The sequence below is a fragment of the Muntiacus reevesi genome, chromosome 4 (assembly GCF_963930625.1).
Source record: "Muntiacus reevesi chromosome 4, mMunRee1.1, whole genome shotgun sequence".
Classification (NCBI taxonomy): Eukaryota; Metazoa; Chordata; class Mammalia; order Artiodactyla; family Cervidae; genus Muntiacus; species Muntiacus reevesi.
In genome coordinates, this window is record NC_089252.1 from 27,211,977 (window position 1) to 27,228,655 (window position 16,679).

The following is a 16,679-nucleotide window of genomic DNA, read 5'->3' on the forward strand; positions in this document are numbered from 1 at the left end:
AGGAAGGCATGGTAGAAGATAAGAAGAAGGTAGACAATTCCCTGCCCCCAGGTGTCTTATAATAGGGGTTTCCCTGGTGGCTCAGACAGTAAAGAATCTGCCTGCCAATGCAGGAGACACAGGTTCGGTTCTTGTTGGGGGAAGATCCCCTGGAAAAGGAAAGGGCAACCCACTCCACTATTCTTGTCTGGAAAAATCCCATGGACAGAGGAGCCTGGTGGGCTACAGTCCATGGGATCGCAAAGAACTGGGCATGACTTAGCGACTAAACAACAATAAAAGTATCTTATAATACACTAACGGATAGAAAATTAGCAAGGAAATAAACCTTCTACCCTAAATTTTTCATCCCCAAATCTATTACCAGGGAAACCTTGCCTCTGATGGCTACACGCCATCACTGGGCCTCTGCTATTTTGGGATCTGATGACTCCCTTTGCTATCGGTGAGCCCAGTTCTCTAAGACTGTCCCCTCCTCTCAGTCCTGGCTTGTAGAAGAGAGTTGCCCCTTCGTGATGATGCAGGTGGCCCTTGGACTAATGCATTCCTAGCGATTCTGGCAGATAGCGTCCTCTCCCTTTGAACATGACCATCTGGAGAGATTCCCGGCCTCACTTATGTGAGTTTTTTGAGCCTTCTTCTACCATTTTCGGCAGCAGTTCTGGCATTTTTATCGCACTTAGAAAAGGCCAATACTCTTTTCAAAATCTCAAGAGTCAGAGCAGCATCATGTCAGTTCCATGGTCTTTGCCAGGTAATTAAATCTTCTAGTATGGAAGAACGCTTTGTATCAACAAACTCTTCTTTATCTGGTCTTCAGTAACGGTTCTCTTGTTCCAGTACGCTCATAATCCAGTCTGAGAGATACCATCAGAGCCCTGCCAGGGGGTTTTGGCTAGGACTTTCAGCTGCTTATTTCCTCCCTTTATAGGCTCAGCACTTCATCTCTCTAGCCAGTTCATTCTGTGACTTCACTCTAGTGACCTAAAGGAGAGGGGAAGGGTTATATTCTAAAGGTCAGAGTGGGAATCTGTCCCATTTTGCGAAGCAGAGGCTTTTCATCATCTTCAATCAAGTATAAATAGAAGGCATGAACCACTACTACAAGCACAGATGGTTCACAAAAAGTTTGAATTATCATGTTTTCCAGTATATACTTACCTGGCAGGGGAGGTACCATGATCAAGATGGTTCTCCCAGGGAGATGCTTAGCCATTGCACCGTGCGTGTGTTGACCTCTGCGATTTCCCCAAATGCGGGAAACGACGGCATAATTTCTGGTGGTGGGGGACTGAGTTCAAGCTCTTTTTTTTTTTTTTTTTAAGGGCTTCCCTGATAGCCCAGTTGTAAAGAATACACCTGCAATACAGGAGACCCTGGTTTGATTCCTGGGTTAGGAAGATCCACTAAAGAAGGGATAGGCTGCCCACTCCAGTATTCTTGGGCTTCCCTGGTGGCTGAGCTGGTAAAGAATCCACCTGAAATGCTGGAGACCTGGGTTTGATCCCTGGGTTGGGAAGATCCCCTGGAGAAGGGAAAGGTTACCCACTCCTGTATTCTGGCCTAGAGAATTCCATGGAACATATAGGCCATGAGGTACAAAGAGTCGGACACTACTGAGCAACTTTCACTTTCCAGTATATCAGTCCAGACTTTGTTGTTGTTGTTCAATTGCTAAACTGTATCCGACTCTTTGTGACCCCATGGATTTTAGCACACCAGGCTCCTCTATCCTCTGCTATTACCCAGAGTTTGCTCAAACTCAAGTTGATCATCTTTTCTCTTTGGTGACTGAGACATCAGTTACTGGCGCCATGTCCCTTGCCAAGTCGATCTGCCGAGGAGAGAATGGACGCCCCAGAGAGAAGCAGAGAAGAAAGAGGAAAAGTAGACTTTACCCATTTCCGTCTCTGGATTCATTTGTCTCTAACACCGACATGGAACATACTTTATAAGTGGGTCATACATTGTACTTTTTCTACTACTCTGATTCAAGTTGGATGTGTGTCCCTTGCAGCAAACATACTCAACCTGGACATATATTTAAAATAAACCCATTTCAAGCAGTGGGACAGTTCCAGATCATATTCTTGAATGCTTAAGAAGAATATCCTTGAAAGGTCACCTAAGTCATTCCTTTGCCTTCAAGCAGAATGACACAAACTATCCAAGAACGCATGTGGATTTTTAATAAATGCCATCTGTTGGTGACATAAGCCTGTGGGATTTGTATGTGTAAATTATAATTATGAGACACTCAAAAAAAAAAAAACAACAACAAGACAACTATGCATTTCTCTCTCTCTCTGGAAAGTGATGAGTCATGTTAAACAGTGCCTACTTTGTTTCCCTTCCTAAAAGGGCATCACCAATTACTTTAGGAATGATGTAAAACAAAGCTGAAACTACCTTAATGAGATGACGTCAAAATTTCTGCTTTTTAAAAATATTTTCAAATATCAAAAAATTTTCAGTTTTACAAAGTTTTATCTTTGACAAAGACTTGTTTTCTGCCATTATCAGTGCCTTACGGAAGAAGAAACAAAAGTTCATGAAAAACACTCTCTTCCCAGAACAGTATGACCTCATTTTTGACATTATCAAAGATGCTTCCAGAAAACACTTCACACACCAGGGCAATGTTGACGTTTCTTCCGTGAGAGCCAGGACCAGTGATCAATGCTCAACAAATAAGAAAGGATTTCTAAAAGGTAAAGAGAAAGGTTTGTTTAGGATCTTAAAAGAGAACCACCAATAGCAGAGGGGAAAGGATGAAACTATATCAAACTATAACAAACTATAGTTTGTTTCACATCAAACTATAACATGTGAAGTAATTTATTATTCCATTATTAAAAAATAATACCATAGGAAATTATAAGTGTATTGATGATATTTCAAATTAGACTGAGCTATCTTAACAATTGCATATCCAGACACAGATAAATGCCTATTTCAGACTTCATTCTGTGAGGAGGGTATAAATGGTGACTTGTTATTCCGCAAGTTGAAACAGACCAAGAAATCAGTGGAATCAGTCCCATTCAAATTCTTTCTATAATGCACAATGTTGCCTGAGAGAGATCTTTGGGATTTTAAACATTAAAAGAAAAAAAAGAGGGGAGGGGTTAAATGAAATTTAACGTCCTCTTTCTGTATAATACATAATTTAAATAGCAAATTTTAAAATATGTCTGTTTCAAATTAAGTGTAGGCTTGTATGTGTATAGTTGTCTATTTGCATATTGTGTGTATGTTTGTCTCCCTGAGACTGTCTCACTATTTTCATAAAATATCACAGTGGGAAGAGTGTTATAGACTATTTTTCTCAGAATTCTCCAGACCAGAAAGGCACTGTGGCACTTCAGCACTTCAGCTGTAACAGACACAAGCCACTGAAATGACTTAGCAAAAATAAAATGTGATATCCAAATCAAATAAGAAAACTCATTTCTTTGTGCCATTTACATCTTTCTATATAATAAAAGGAATCATATTTTCTTCACTTGTCTTAATTCAATAAGCAATTGTCTCCTACCTCTGGTCGAAAGTGAAGCCAAGTTATTTCACAGTCAATAGTTCCAAGAAATAGCATTTTACATTTTCTTTTTCTATAAAATACATGTAATTTGTTAAAAAATTAAATAAAAATGATATTTTGTACACTTTGAATTTTCCTCTATTACATGTACTACATTATGATGCTAACAATTTATAAAGAATTTTAATTTAAATGTTGTACCTTTACCTATATTTTCCAAGGTGAATTTCACAGAATTCTAGTCACAGGAAATACTTGGCAGAGTTTTCATGAAAAACATATGTTCTTATCTTCCCCCCCTCCCCATGCCCAGTTTGAACTGGTTGAATGTTACTAGCAAACAAAACAGTCTGAAATAAAACACTAGAGTATAGCTCATGTGACCTTAAAAGGTAGGATAATGTATGTCTTGCTTTCAGGAAAATGGGAACCACTAGTGTATTAGATTCTAAATATCTGGACCTCCTTCTCCTTAACTCAGAAGACGCTGATGACTTCAATGAACAGGGTGCCATGAGCCTCTGTCACCCCCAGGAGCTTAACTGCACTGTCCACCAAGAGGCAGATGGTTCATGGTCCTATTACATCCAGTGCCCCACTCTCAGCTTGATAGGTATTGAAATCCCTAAGATTTGCACTCTCATGCACACATTTATATAATTTCATATAATCCAAGATTCCCCAAATTTATGTTACCATAGAGTACTCTAAGTAAGTCAGTGTTAATCGCTCAGTTGGTATCCAACTCTTCTGACCCCCATGGACTGAAGCCTGCCAGGCACCTCCGTCCATGGAATTCTCCAGGCAAGAATACTGGAGTGGGTAGCCATTCCCTTCTCTAGGACATCTTCCTGACCCAGGGATCAAACCCAGGTCTCCCACATGGCAGGGAGATTTTTTACTGTCTGAATCACTAAGAGAAATGCCACAGACTACCTTGAGGGAAATGCCATTTCTATTGACTTAACTTTTATTTATTTTCTTTAACATATCATTTTTGGCCATGCCACAGGGCATGTGGTTCTTAGTTCCCTGAATGGGGATTGAACCCATGTTCCCTATACTGGAAGCACAGAGGCTTAACCACTGGTTCACCAGGGAAGTCCCTCTATTGACTTAACTTTGAAATGGACAACTCTACTATTCACGGAAATAAACTGCATGAAAAAATGCTAAAACAAACAAAAGGACCCTTCACTTATACATAAATGTTTGTGTGAACACTCCTTCCTCCCTGGAGAAACCCTAGGCCAAGGATGCCTGGAGATGTGACCCTCCTCATCTTGCAGTTCCCCCTCACGTCCGTGGCCCACACTGCTCCCCATGCCCCACCATGGTTACTTATGTGGAGGTACATGCCTGTGCTCAGTCACTTAGCTGTGTCCAACTCTTTGCAGCCCCATGGACTGTCGCCCACCAGGCTCCTCTGTCTATGGGAATCTGCCAAGCAAGAACACTGGAGTGGGTTGTCATTTCCTCCTCCAGGGGATCTTCCCAGCCAGGGATCAAACTCGCCTCTCTGGAGGCTCCTGCACTGGCAGATGGAAACTTTACCACTGCACCACCTAGTAAGTCCCATCTTGGAGGTACATTTTCATTAATTTAACTTAATACCAATAAGAGCAGAACAAAAAGGAATCAGAGAGTTTTAGGTAAGATGTTCAGTGTAGGATCTGCCCCAACAAAGGAGGCAGCTTTTATGCACTCAGAGGTCTTTTTGATTCAGAAGACAAAAATGTAAGTTGAACTTTTTTTCTTGTTCCAAACAGACCTTAAATGCACATTTTATATTTTTCTTAGCATTTTTCTAAAGCGCTTCCTGTCTCTGTCTGGACCTTCTGATAGTCTTCTCAGATATCACAGGTATATGCCACATTTGTATCTTCATCCTGTGTTCTTCTAACTAACATTCAAACACAAAGTTTTCAAATACCTGATCACCTGAGAGCAAACTAAACATCCAAAAGACCTCATCAAACCCTGCACCTTTGCCTTTTCTCATCAACTCCTTTGTGATGACATCCCTCTCCTGATTACTTCTAAGTGGCTCTTTCATCTTCACTAACTTCTGCAATTTTGAATGCTCACCCATCAAACTTGTTTCTTAAACCTTTGGTTTTTCAGCAATGCAAAATCCAAATAAGTGAGAAAATAAATACTACTAAAGAAATAAAATCATCATCATAATCTCAAAAGACATTAATTAAAGGAGAAATGTCCCATAACAGAACCCAAAAGCTTCAAAGTTAATTTCCAGGTTCTATAATACTTCACTGTTTTATATTTTCATAAGTTCTTCCAACAGATAGAACAATAAAGAGAGATAAAGCCATGGATTAATAAATAATGATTACAAAAAAATTATTTCACTATGCTCTAACAGGTAAATAAATTTGGAAGTGGTTTGATTTGATTGGCTCATATCTTCAGTGCTTTGCTAAAAAAAACACACAACATTTTAGGTTCAAGACTTCTAAGGGATCAAGAGACTATGGACTTCCTAATCAGAAGCAACACACATAATCTAAGCCAGTTGGCTCATGAGTGTCTGGTCAGCTGCTTGCCTGGATAAGAGAATATGGATGAATCCTCACAAAAGAAAAACAAAACTGCTATAATAAACATCTCACTGAGGAAATGTCATTTTCATACATATTTGCAGAGGTTTTATTCATTCAAATTAGACACTTCCAAAATGTTTGTGTTGATTCAAACCCAATGGAATTTGTACATGCAAATTCCTCCTCCTAGTTAAGTCATTTATGCTTCTTTCTTTGAAGAAGGTCAAATGCAGCTTCCTTCAAGAACGTACTCATGACCTTCTCTCTGCATTCAGTAAGAGTTAAGGGCGTCTTCTTCTTGGGGAGCTCTCACTGACTTGCCCACTTTCCCACCCAACTCTGGAATATGAATGTCTACATACCCTGTGGCTCAGCAGTAAAGAATGCAAGAGATTCTTGGGTTCGATCCCTGGGTCGGGAAGATCCCCTGGAGGAGGGCATGGAAACTCACTCCAGTATCTTCCCTGGAGAATCCCACGGACAGAGGAGCCTGGTGGGTTACAGTCTATAGGTTGCAAAGAGTAGGACACGACTGAAGCAACTGAACACATGTACTTTACACATAATTTCTGAAATGCCATTTAACAACAGCGTCCTCACGACTCAATGACATAACTATCTGTATTCTGTCCCCAGAAGACAGTGCTTTCCTGAACGGCAGAATTAGGGATTTTCCCTCTGTGTTTTCATTCCATAAGAAGTTTTCTCCACAGAATTGGAACAAAGATCTTTACATTGAGATTCAAAATCAACCAAAGATGGAAATGAATATATCATTTTAGTTTGTAAAATCATATCAATCAATTCTGAGTCTTCATATACATATCTGGTGGTCTGAAAATTAGCCCTATTAATAGTCTGCTATGGGAGAAGGCTCCAAAATCACTGCAGATGTGACTGCAGCCATGAAATTAAAAGACGCTTACTCCTTGGAAGGAAAGTTATGACCAACCTAGATAGCATATTACAAAGTAGAGACATTATTTCAGCAACAAAGGTCCATCTAGTCAAGGCTATGGTTTCTCCAGTGGCCATGTATGGATGTGAGAGCTGGACTATAAAGAAAGCTGAGGGCAGAAGAATTGATGCTTTTGAACTGTGGTGTTGGAGAAGACTCTGGAGAGTCCCTTGGACTGCAAGGAGATCCAACCAGTCCATCCTAAAGGAGATCAGTCCTGGGTGTTCATTGGAAGGACTGATGGTAAAGCTGAAATTCCAATACTTTGGCCTTCTGATGCAAAGAGCTGACTCATTGGAAAAGACCCTGATGCTGGGAAAGATCGAAGGCAGGAGGAGAAGGAGACGACAGAGGATGAGGTGGTCAGATGGCATCACCAACTCAATGGAGATGAGTTTGAGCAGACTCCGGGAGTTGGTGATGGACAGGGAGGCGGGGTGTGCTGTGGTCCATGGGGTCACAAAGAGTCTGACACGACTGAACGACTGAACAGAACTGATGGGAGAAGGCATCTCTCCAGTTCTCTAAGATCATGCAAGAAGAGTCCCTGGGGTTTTAGACAGACCAAAACAGTCAGGTATGTCCTGCTCTCCAATCTACTCAGGACACAGTTAATACCATCTGAGCTTACAGAGCAGCCCTCTGTCCCCCTGCCAAGCCTGGACACAGAAATCTTTTACCAACAGTCTCGAGGTCTCAATACTTTAACGTTCAGGCAATCAGCATCCCTGTCACACATCAGAGGCTCTTCATACTCTTAGAACGGGGCACGAGAGCCCATTCCAGGTACCCCACACGTGTGCATGCGAGCATGCTAAGTCGCTTTAGTTGTGTCCAAGTCTTTGCAACCCTGTGGACTGTAACTGCCAGGTTCCTCTTTCCATGGGATTCTCCAAGCAAGAACACTGGAGTGGGTTGCCATGTCCTCCTCCAGGGGATCTTCCTGATCCAGGGATCAAACCCTTGTCTCTTACATCTCCTGCACTGGCAGGCAGTTCTTTACCACTAGCACCACCTGGGAAATTCATAGGTACCCCACATGCACTCCAATTGTCCACCTAGTGTCTAGGTTTTTTTTTTGTTTGTTTATTTGTTCATTTTTGGTTTTTTGGCCACAGTGTGCAGCATGCAAGATCTTTATTACCTGATCTGGTGTCAGAACTACACTCCCTGCAGTGGTAGCACAGAATCCTAACCATTGGACTGCCACAGGGCTTCCCATGTGGCACTAGTGGCAAACAACTTGCCTGCCAATGCAGGAGACGAGAGACATGGGTTTGACCCCAGGGTCAGGAAGATTCTCTGGAGAAGGACTTGGCAACACACTCCAGCATTCTTGACTGGAGAATCCGATGGACAGTCAGACCTGGTGTGCTACAGTTCATAGAGTCCTACATGACTGAAGTGACTTTGGTATGCATGCGTGGACCTCCAGGGAGGTCTCTCATCTCAGTTCAGTTCAGTCGCTCAGTTCTGTCCAACCCTTTGTGACCCCATGGACTGCAACATGCGAGGCTTCCCTGTCCATCATCAACACCCAGAGCCTGCAAAATCTCATGTCCACCAAGTCAGTGATGCCATTCAAGCATCTAGTCCTCGGTTGTCCCTTTCTCCTTCTGCCTTCAATCTTTCCCAGCATCAGGGTCTTTTCCAGTGAGTCAGTTCTTTGCATCAGGTGGCCAAAGTATAGGAGTTTCAGCTTCAGCATCAGTCCTTCCAATGAATATTCAGACTGATTTCCTTTAGGATAGACTGTTTGGATCTCCTTGCAGACCAAGGGACTCTCAAGAGTCTTGTCCAACACCACAGTTCAAAAGCATCAATTCTTTGGCACTCAGCTTTCTTTATAGTCCAACTCTCACATCCATACACAACTACTGGAAAAACCATAGCTTTGACTAGACAGATCTTTGTTGGCAAAGTAATGTCTGCTTTTTAATATGCTGTCTAGGTGGGTCAGGGCCTCCCTTGTGGCTCAGTTGGCAAAGAACCCACCTGCAATGCGGGAGACCTGAGTTCGATCCCTGGGTTGGGAAGATCCCCTGGAGAAGGTAAAGGCTACCTATTTCAGTATTCTGGCCTGGAGAATTCCTGGACTATATAGTCCAAGGGATTGCAAAGAGACACGACTGAGCGACTTTTACTTTAGGTTGGTCACAGCTTTTCATCCAAGAAGCAAGCATCTTTCAATTTCATGGCCGCAGTCACCAACTGCAGTGATTTTGGAGCCCCAAAAAATAAAGTCTCACTGTTTGCACTTTTTCCCCATCTATTTGCCATGAAGTGATTGGACCGGATGCCATGATTTTAATTTTCTGAATGTTGAGTTTTAAGCCAACTTTTTCACTCTCCTCTTTCACTTTCATCAATGGGCTCTTTATTTCTTCTTCGCTTTCTGCCATAAGGGTGGTGTCAACTGCATCTAACCTTATTGATATTCCTCCCAGCAATCTTGATTCCAGTTTGCGCTTCATCCAGTCCAGCATTTAGCATAAGGTACTCTGAATATAAGTTAAATAAGCAGGGTGACAATATGCAGCCTTGACGTACTCCTTTCCCAATTTGGAACCAGACTGTTGTTCCATATCCAGTTCTACCTGTTGCTTCTTGACCTGCATACAGATTTCTCAGGAGGCAGGTCAGGTGGTCTGGTATTCATCTCTTGAAGAATTTTCCAGTTTGCTGTGATCCACACAGTAAGGCTTTGGCATAGTCAATAAGGCAGAAATAGATGTTTTTCTAGAACTCTCTTGCTTTTTTGATGATCCAACGGATGTTGGCAATTTGATCTCTGGTTCCTCTGCCTTTTCTCAATCCAGCTTGAACATCTGGAACTTCACAGTTCACATACTGTGGAAGCCTGGCTTGGAAAATTTTCAGCATTACTTTACTAGCATGTGAGATGGGTACAATTGTGCAGTAGTTTGAACATTCTTTGGCATTGCCTTTCTTTGGGATGGGAGTGAAAACTGACCTTTTCCAGTCCTATGGCCACTGCTGAGTTTTCCAAATCTTCTGGCATATTGAGTGCAGCACTTTCACAGCATCTTCTTTCAGGATTTGAAATAGCTCAACTGGAATTCCATCACCTCCGCTAGCTTTTGTAAGTCTTGTAAGTCTCCACTAGGTTTTGTAAGTCTTCTATTTCCTGTAATTCGAGTTCCAGATTTACCCCAAAACCCTTCTCACTGTAGTTTGCCTTCCTCTGCAGTTCTGCTGACGAGGATAAAATGTGACAGGCATGCCTGAGTGCTGATTCCAGCCTGCATGACAGTTGTGTTTCTTACAGTGGAGTAATAAGTTGGCATTCCGGTTCTGTAACAAGTTGGCATTTCACTAAGGCAGTCTCTCACCTCCCTCTTTTTCCCTTTAGCCTAGATCTCCCTTATCTCTCCTGCACATGAACTTTCCCCTGGGGAAGAGGAAGTAGCATAAGGACAATTTACCTGATACAATGCTGGCTGCTCTTTCCTGGCGTGTAAGTGGGAGAGGAGATGTTAACCACAAATAGTTTCTTTTTATTTTCTATTAGCTCACTTGTTAAGCATCCTGCAGAGGAAACGACTAGTCAGCCATGTCAGCAGAAACAAGGGCTCACTGAGGCAAGCGCTGTAAGCACGAATTCAAAATCACACTGGAGAAGAGGCAACCTTAGCTGAGCATCTTCAGGTGCTGTAGCTCCTGGGCAGCACTGACACATTTGTGAAGAGTCACTGTGTTAGGTCAGCATTCAGAGACTTCTATTTCCTGTGAATGAGTTCCAGATTTACCCCCAAAACCCTTCTCACTGTAGCTTGGGTTTTTCTGTAGTTCTGCTGATGAGGATAAAATGTGACAGGCATGCCTGAGTGCTGATTCCAGCCTGCATGACAGTTGTGTTTTCTTACGGTGGAGTAATAAGTTGGCATTCCGGTTTTGTAAATTAGTCTCAGGAGCTTTGATAATGTGCTCCTCCGACTAGAGAAATGGATGCCCTATGTAGGGGCTGACAATGCGTGGGAGGTGGAAGACCAGATCGGGGTCCTGCTACCACCGACCAGATCGGGGTCCTGCTACCACCGACAGCCTCGGGAGACCGCAGGGAAAGTGTCCCTACGGGCTCTCCCAGAGTCCTCAGATGCTCTTGTTCCATCTCTTTTTCAGTCTGAACCTATACAGGAGCTCAGTAGCCTTGAATTGTTGAATGATTAACCCTTTTCCACCCTGGCGGCTCAGCAGTAAAGAATCCGCCTGCAATGCAGGAGAAACAGGAGACATGGGTTCCATCCCTGGGGCATGAAGATCCCCTGGAGAAGGAAATGGCCACCCACGCCAGAATTCTCACCTGGGAAATCTGATGGAAAGCGGAACCTTGCTGTTGTTATTGAGTCACTTCAGTCGTATTCAACTCTCACCAGGCTCCTCCGTCCAAGGGATTTCCCAGGCAAGAACACTGGAGTGAGTTGCCATTCCCTTCTCCACGAGAACTTCTCAACCCAGGGGTCAAACCAGCATCTTCTGCAGTGGGAGGCAGGTCCTCTACGACTGAGCCACCTGGGAAGACCACAGAGGAACTTGGCAGACCACAACGTGGGGTCCCAAAAGAGTCGGATACAATGAAACAACAACAACCACCACAGCACTGTTTCGGTTACAGAACAAATCCCCAAGCATTATCTTATTTTTTTAAAAAAAAAAACCTGCATTTGTTCAACTGTAGTTCAATGCGAGATCTCTGCAATGATCTCTGAAATTTTATTTTTTTAAAAATATTTATTTATTTATTTGGCTGTGCTGGATCTTAATTGTAGCATATGGTATCTTAGACCTTTGCTGCGGCCTGCAGGTTCTAGTTCCCTGATCAGGGATCAAACCTTGGGCCCCCTGCATTGGAAGCACAGAGTCTTAGCTGTTGAACCACCAAAGAACTTTCAAGCATTATCCTTTTTGATTCTTGGCAATATTAAGGGGTCATATGAAACTTTACATATTCATTTTATAGATGAAACAACTGTGCCAAAATGTTTTGTTGATTTGGGGTTATGATGCAAGCAATCAACCAAGCCACAACACACTCAAAAATGTGACTGTGGATATTTTTAACCTGGACATATCACTAATGCCCTGTTACCAAAAAAGTGCCACTAAAGACATATGTAAATAAATAATTATACAATAACTAACAGTTATGCAACTCTTACTAAGTGAAAGGTACCGTGCTAGGCAATTTACATACATTAATCTGTCCAGTCCTTATGAAGTTAGTACAATTATTATTCTCAATGTACAAGTGAGGAAAATAGACCTCAGAGAAATTATGCAGGTTGTTCCAGGTCACATGGTTGGGAAGTAGGAAAGCTGAAAATTAAACCTGAACACACAAAACCTAAGGTTTTACCCTATGTTATACTAGAAATATATGAAAACCCTTGCCTGGCTAGACACCATGAATCTTGAATTCTTCTTCCAGCTTGATTTGTCATGTGCAAAAGGCATCTTTTCCACTTGGTTTAGTAGCCAACTTTGAGATTTGGTTTCTATGCTCACAACTCATCATGCCTGTGCAGGAAATCTGTCGCTTCCTCCACGTCCGCCACAGGTGCCAATTTATACTTTCTAAGATAAGGACAACTCCAAGAATTGACACCTCAACTCCCAATTCTAGACTTCCCTATTCTGATTCAAACTGCTTCTGATAAATCCCAGTTATGACAGACAACATGAGATGAAATTTTATGCTATTGAAAGACAATTCCATCAGAACACCAAGCACTGAATAATGCCCCACCTTCACATTTCTCAGATTTCAAATCTACTTATTAGATGTCAAGCTGTATTTCAATTGAAATAGGTATCTCATGTAATGGAAACTTCTGTGATAAATTTTAGAGTATTCTCTCCCTAGGCCACCCACCACAATCATCCACGTTATTCTTTCATTTATTAAACCACTAATATTATTGAACCACTAATTTAATAAATATTTATTGAATGACAAGTTTAGCTGATTCCCTTGAGAAACAAGGGAAAGGCACAGTCATTGTTGTCAAGCTCTTACTACTTAAAATATGTACGAAAATGAGTATTAAAAGCATTATTAATTGTGGGGCTTCCATGGTGGCTCAGCAGTAAAGAATTCACCTGCAGTGCAGGAGATATAGGAGATGTGGGTTCGATCTCTGGGTTGGGAAGTTCCCCTGGAGAAGGGCGTGGCAAGCCACTCCAGTATTCTTGCCTGGAAAATTCCATGGACAAAGGAGTCTGGTGGGGTACAGTCTATGGGGTCGCGAAGAGTTGGACACAATTAAGTGATGGAGCACATTATTAATTGCAGAAGATGAAAGAAATGGCAACCCACTCCAATATTCTTGCCTGGAGACTCCCACAGACAGAGGAGCCTGGCGGGCTACAATCCACGGGATCACAAGAATCAAACACAACTTAGCGGCTAAACCACCATGTCTTTAAAACTATAGACGTTTAGAGGAGGGATTGTGCTCTGTAAAGAAAGCTGCGTTTAAGTTGGAGTACCAAGGAAAGATGCTATCCCAGGTTAAGCAAAAATCAAGATCAAAAGACAGGCTAAGACAAAGCAGGACATTCATCTAGCTTGGTTGGAGCAGTGGATGGATTGAAAGATGTAGCAAGGAATCATCTGGAAGCCACTGCACCATGAATGTACAGCCCTGCATTTTACTCTGCATTAACCAGTGGAAGGGAATAGCATTTTTTTTGTTACATAGAAAGTGATTAAAAAAAAAAATGCTGGAGTCAGACAGATTTCCAGCTTTGCCAGAGTATTTCAGTGATTCTGAGAAAGTCACATAATCATTCTAAATCTGTGTTTCCTCATCTGTGAAATGATAATGGATATAAAAACTACATGTTAAGAGGTTGTGATGATTAAATAAAGCAATGATTACAAAAGGAGACTTGACAGTGAGGTTGGTGATAGTAGGTGCTAGGAAATGTTGTTGTTATTTAGTCACTAAATTGTGTCTGACTCCTTTGCAATCCCGTGGACTGTAGCCCACCAGTGTCCTCTGTCTGTGGGATTTTCCAGGCAAGAATGCTGGAGTGGGTTGTTAGTTCCTTCTCCAGACTAGGAAACAATATTAGTGTTAAATTAGTAAATAGTCAAAGACTTTTACATTTCTTATAACTCACTCTGTGCGCACTGGAACAATTTCTAACTCATTTTTGACCCTTTGATTGTTACAAAAGGGCTTCCACGTCTGTTCAGTTGAGTATCTATGAATACTTCTGTCCCTTCAGCTCTTTTCCTATTTCTGTGATCGCACTGGCCTTGCTGGCAAACACACCACACTAATATTTTATATTAATCTTCTATTTAGGTAAAATCTAAAGGACTTTTTATAAATACTATACCTGTCATGGCCAGCCTCCTAAATCCTGTCCTCATGCGATTATTTTTTCCCTAAATGTAGAAATTTACACCACCAATGTTCATTTAACTTTATTAATTTCAATCAAACTTTTCCTTATAGAACTCTTCCTAAAAGTACTAATATGATCTAATATTTTAACTATACATTACCTGAACATTTGATAAGCATTGAAAAAAAAAGTGAGTGTTAGTCATCCAGTCGTGTCCGACTCTTTGCGACCCCATGGAATGTAGCCTGCCAGGCTCCTCTGTCCATGTGATTCCCCAGGTAAGAATATTGGAGGGGATAGCCATTCCCTTCCCCAAGGAATCTTCCCGACCCAGGAATCAAACAGATCAATCCCTGAGTCTCCTGCATTGCAGGCGGATTCTTTACTGTCTGAGCTACTAGAGAAGCATTGAACGTATCACTAAAAATAGGTTAGAGCAAAAAAATAACTTCTGAAATAGATGGTTTTATGGGTCCCCTCTGTTTTATTAACCCATTAATCAGTACTATTAGGCTACGATCATTCAACTGACGAAACTTTTCTTAATGTTTGCACATCTTTTTTGTTCAAAAGGCTATCTGGACACTGGGATCATATACGCCACCCAAGCAGGATGTAATTTACCTGCCCCATTATCTATAATAAAAAGGTAAACTAGATGTTGTTTACATGACTTGTTCTTTGTTAACATGAGCTGCATTCCTGTGATCACTGTTTTCTTATCTAAACATTTCTCAAATATTTGCTTCATATCCATGCTTTTCACAAAGTTACCAATGTACACACAGAAGATTTGCTCACCAGGAAGGATCTGACCAAATGTCCTTACGGGAGCTTTTCCAGGGAAGTCAGTATGGATTCTTGAATTTATAAATTACTGTGTGGGGAGGTAGCATGGAGTTGGCTCAGGAGACAGTGGAAGTCTTCTAGCTATATCTATTTAACACAACATGAAAAATGTTAATCTATAAAACCCTTTATGAGGCAGACTGAGTTATTTAGGTATTATTTGTTTTATTTTTAAGGCATATTTGGAGGTAATCTGCAAGGAAGAAAACACATTCTAAGACCTTAATTTTTACATGCAACCATCACATATGCAAAGGAAGAATACTACAATCAATTCTGTTTTAGAGGTCATTTCATTCAAAGACAACAGCTGGAAATTCTGCTATTTTAAAAAGGTTTTAACAATTAACCGTATATTAAAAAAAAAAAAAAAAAAAAACACCGAATGCAAAGATTTTATTTTACCCAGCAACCAAAAGGAGTTATTCTATCAAAAGGAGGCAAAGAGACTTCTTTTGACCCTGACCACAGGTTCCATTTGTACTTCATTGTCCCAAATCTCTTGTCCTAAAAAGTCTTCACAGAGTGAACACCTTGGTAGCTTGTTCTGTCACCTCTATTGCACTTTGTCCCATAAATTGGGTCAATATACTTCCTATTCTCAGCCTTTTCTTCTGACTCCACATGATGCTGGCATCACTCCAAACCTGCTGGGTCCCAATCCTGGTTTTATAGAAATTAAAAAAAAAAAAAATCAATGAGAGAAAAAAAAAAATGTTTCTAGATAGCTCAGCTGACATAGCCACAGGCAGGACCTGGCTAGTGCAAGTCTGTATTATTCACATGACCAGTCAGACAGAGACTTTGTTATTTCACAGCATACCTTGCCATCCACGTCTCTCAATTGTTGCAATCACTGCTAGTGCTTCAGGGTGAAAATACATAAATAACAAATGTGGGCTAGTGCAGGTTCTGGCTGATGCTGGGAATACATAGACAACAGCAGTACAGCCTGCCAGGGTCTAAATCGACTAATCAATTCTTGAATTTTTTTTTTTGCCTTTTCTCTCTTTTTTTGTTTATACTTTGTCAGCTAATAGATTGTGACCCATGAAATTACTTCTTTGAAAAGGAGCTTGCTCTAGGTAATACTTTTCTTTCTGAAAAGAAAATCTACTGACTATGGCATCATTGGGTTAGAGCCCCTAGCATGGGTTACTGCAAGGCAAGAGACAAAAGGGTAGGGTTACCTAGAAAGTAAGAAGGAGAGACTCCTTACTTTGAAGTAGGTGGACTCTTTAAAGGATGTTAGAAGCTACCATCCCATGCAGTAGCCTAGGGAGGCGATAACACCTCCAAAGAGCCTCATTCAGAATGGGAAAAATAAAAATATGAACCTATCCAACTTGGCATGAAAAACATAAATGGTTTTGAATAATTGAAAGCAAGCAGA

At 41.3% G+C, this 16,679-nt stretch overlaps 1 non-coding gene across 1 annotated transcript; it reads left to right on the plus strand.

The window, feature by feature from the left end:
• The first annotated feature begins 1,153 nt into the window (after positions 1-1,153).
• On the plus strand, positions 1,154-1,314 carry LOC136168140 (U1 spliceosomal RNA). The gene has a single exon (XR_010663288.1). It is a non-coding gene; the product is annotated as a U1 spliceosomal RNA (small nuclear RNA).
• The last annotated feature ends 15,365 nt before the right edge of the window (positions 1,315-16,679 follow it).